General features: G+C 37.1%; 1 non-coding gene across 1 annotated transcript; it reads left to right on the top strand.

Annotated features, from left to right (window-relative positions):
* Positions 1-1,374: 1,374 nt before the first annotated feature.
* Positions 1,375-1,477, top strand: LOC118758702 (U6 spliceosomal RNA). Its single transcript, XR_004995795.1, has one exon. It is a non-coding gene; the product is annotated as a U6 spliceosomal RNA (small nuclear RNA).
* Positions 1,478-4,138: the final 2,661 nt, after the last annotated feature.

The raw sequence follows: 4,138 nt of genomic DNA, 5'->3' as shown, positions 1-4,138 counted from the left end.
GGTGTTAAATTTGGTAATTGCGTAGCATTAAGCCACATCACGCTTTGAGAGGCAACAAATATATTCCTATGAAACGTATTTATTGAACACACAGAAGCAACTCATATTTCAAAATATTTTTATATTTTCACCGATAATTCTAAAAGAGTTTATGCTTTGCACAGATTTACATACAAATATATATCCAGTACAAAATTCCATTCTTTGCAGCTTGTTCTAAAACAGATAACAGATGTCTACTTAATAATAGGAATTTTTAATATGAAATATTCAGAGAAACTCTAATGAAATTTTTAAGCTATAAAAATGTACACCATCTGTTTACATTTGGACTATTGGAAATCCTTTGGAGGTGCTATAGAAGAGAGGCAGCTCTAAAACTTTTTTTTAATGATTTGTTTATTTTTATTGGAAAAGCAGATTTACGGAGAAAAGGACAGACAGAGAGAAAGATCTTCTATCTGCTGATTCACTTCCCAAGTGGCTGTAACAGTCAGAGCTGGGCTGATCCGAAGGCTCAGCTTCTTCCAGGTTTCCCACACAGGTGCAAGGTCCCAAGGCCCTGGGTCATCCTCCACTGCTTTCCCAGGCCACCATCAAGGAACTAGCAGGGAAGTAGAACAGCTGGGGCATAAACTGGTGCCAGCACAGGATCTTGAGTGTTGCAAGGTGTGGATCTAGCTACTGAGTCATTGTGCCGGGCCAAGCCCTAAAACTTCTACAGAGCCTGCCATGATTCCGTGGCCCATCTTCACATTTAAGTGTTTTATGTGCATTCTTAGTTGTATAAATTATCTACTGCCTCATTACAAATTTCTCTCAACACCTCATGGCTGAAAAATAACATTCATTTGGTCCTGGTGTCTGTGGGTCAGGAATCTGGGTGTGGGTCACTGATTGTATGGGCTCATCTCTTTCAAGATATCAGTCAAAGTGGTTGCGAGGCCTCCTGACCTGATTATTGCAAGGCTGCATCATTTTCTTCTCGCAGTTTTTCTCAACACAACGACTTGTTTCTCCCCAGAAAGAGCTCTTCAAGTGAAAAAGAATGAGGGATGGTGAGCAAGGTGAACTTGCAGCCTCTTGTTACTGTATGACTGAATTGACATCAGTTTGCTCTCTTTTTGTTCCTTTAACTTGAGTTGCTAGATTCAGTTCACACCCAAAAGCAGATGAGTGTACAGAGGCAGAGATAATCATGTACCCTTATAGAGGTTGTTTATCACATCAACTAAAGTCAAGAAGCTTAAGCTATTGTAATAATTTATATTATGTATTATCTTTGAAGTGATCCAGCAAATGGGATTTCTTTGTTTCTAATATTAGTTGATTACTTAATATTTTGTAAAATATGGTATAAAATGTGCTCACTGTGGCAGCACATATACTAAAGAAAAAACTTGGGACAATACAGAGAAAATTAGCATGGCCTCTGCTCAAGAATGGCATACAAGTTTGTGAAGTGTTCCATATTAAAAAAAAAAAAAGATGTTATAACACAACCAATGGGTGGAATTTGCAATTACTATCTGGGAGTTGATCTTGCATTTTAAGAGTGCTATTTGTATGCTTTTAATAATACCATTTTCTAGGCAGTTCAAGTAATTTACCATGAAAACCTTCCAGTCTACTCTATATTCCTCCTTTACCCATGGATATCAGATCTACAGAAAAATATGGCTCTACCTGCTGGACTCATGGACATATCTTTAAAGGAAGTCGGTACTACAAAAGTAGTTAGTAGCTGCTTCTTGCATTCTGTGCTATCCCTTCATCATGTAAGTTGTTGAATTTTAAGGTGAGTTTCAGAGCAGACATTTTCATTTTTTTCTCTGGATCAGTATACTCTTTGGAGCTTGTTAGAAATACAGACAAATGGGCTGCATTTTAGAGTGACTGATGTAGAAGTTCTTGAACTGCCTAGACAATGGTATTATTAAAAGCATATAAATGACAGTCTTTTTAAAATGCAAGATCAACTGCTAGTTAGTAATTGAAAATTCCATCTCCTAATTGCTTTATAACAGCTTTTGCAAAATTTTATTTATGCATTTATTTATTTATATAAAAGAGAGAGAGAAAATCATATTTGTTGACTCACTCCCCAATGCCTTTAACAGCCAGGATTAGGCTGGGACTAAAACCAGGGGCTGAAACACAATCTAGGTCTTCCATTTGGGAAACAGAGACCCATTAACACTACCCCTCTGGGTCTACCTCATCAGAAAAATGGAGTTAAAAGCTCAAGCCCAGATACTCAGCTGTGGTACATGGACATCTGAACCGCTAGGGCAAATACCGTCTCCAGTTTAATATGCTTTAGAAAACTTAAAAATAAGCAAGGTATTCAAGCACACAGATTGATAATGCAATTAATGGCTAAATACAATGTCAACAGTTAAACCATAAGTCACTGGTTCTTGAATAAACTTAATACAGGTCGTCATGACTCTTGCTAGAAGCCTCAGAAGAATTCTAGCAGTAATTCTGGCTTTTAGCCTTGTTCCCCCCTTCAAATCTTGTGCTTCTTCATCTATTTATAAGACAGTTGCTTCTACGGCAGGCTATCTCTGTTAAGTTACCTCTCCTCCACTAGGTGTCATAATTCCAAATAGACACCATTACTGTTTCCAGTTTTGGGGACCACTGCCTTCTCCAAACTCTGCTCCTGTTAAGGACACCCCCACTTCTGGTTCTCCCAAAACCACCGTGCCCAGCAGCGACAGTGTAGCTAACTTGGCATCAGCTCCAACTGGTACTGCTAACATTTCACTGGGTGAACTCAGAGGGCAAAAGGAATGACTCTCTTGGATTTGCTTTTTTATTGGAGAAAAAACACCTCAGGGTTATTTGAGTGAAACTTCTCTTTTGCATTTGACTTTCTGCTGTGCTCTATGATTTAGAGAGAAATTCAGTCCAAGACACTTCGGGGTGACTCTAGTTGGTATTGAGAACTACACAAACAATTTCATAGATCTGCACAGACTATGTGCTTCCTGAATGAGCACGGCAGCGCTTCTCAAACTCAAATTTGTATTATGATCAACTAAGAAATTTAGAAGGCAACATAAGAGAAAATTTTGACAGCTTAGATTAAGCAAAACATTTTGAGACAAGCCCCCAAAATATAGTCCATTAAAAAAAGCTGCATCAAAATGAAAAACTTTTGCAACAAACTAGAGATTATATTCATAATGCAAATGTCTGGAATATATTTAAAACTCTCAGTACTAAATAAAAATAACCTAATTAAAATAAAAGTTTGGTAATTCAGCAAAGAGATTTAAAAATGGCAAATCAGAATATTTAAAGGTATTTATCATCATGAGCTGTAAGTGATATATAAAACTAAATGATGGTGCACCACTCGACCCCTGTTAGAAAAGCAGAAATGTTGACTACCAGGGATCAAGTGTAAGGTAGGTTGTGGAGTTTGAAAAATCTGTTGTACTATATGGTTACTTTAGTTAGTACAAAAAAAAAATTGATTGCTGAAAATTGCCAAGAGATTTGATTTTAAGTTTTTTTTTTAACACAGACAAATAATATGAGGATGAAAATACTAAAAAAGCCTTTGGAAATGGAATTAAAAGATATATTTACTTGGTGGAAAATAATTTGTAATGTCTGTATAGCCTATTCTCAATACAAACTTTTGCATGAACTTTTAAAGTCCTGTCACATGTGAAGTACTAATTAGCTATGTCTGGCCATTCTGCAATGCATGTATATTTTAAAACATGATGTTGTACGTGATAACTATAAATAAGTTTGTCAATTAATATTACTATATTTATTTTACTATTTACTCATTAATATGTGGAAAAGGGAGGAAGAAAGAGAGAGAGAGAGAGAGAGAGAGAGAGAGAGAGAGAGAGAGAGAGAGATCTTCATTCTGCTTGCTTACTCTGCAAATGTGTGTAATAACTGTAGCTGAGCTAAGATGAAGGCAGAAGCCAGGAATCAGAACTCTATCCAGGTCTCCCCAACAGGGGTAGGGACCAAATTACTTAAGCTGTCGCCTCTTGACTCCAGAGGCACTAGCAGAAAACAAGATTAGAATTGCAGGCAGAGCTTCACCCTGGGCTGTCCAATATGAGATGCACTTTACCACACAATGGCTTAACCTATTGCGCTA

This window comes from Ochotona princeps, chromosome 2 (assembly GCF_030435755.1).
Source record: "Ochotona princeps isolate mOchPri1 chromosome 2, mOchPri1.hap1, whole genome shotgun sequence".
In the NCBI taxonomy this organism is placed as follows: Eukaryota; Metazoa; Chordata; class Mammalia; order Lagomorpha; family Ochotonidae; genus Ochotona; species Ochotona princeps.
This window is presented reverse-complemented; position numbering and strand designations above follow the sequence as displayed.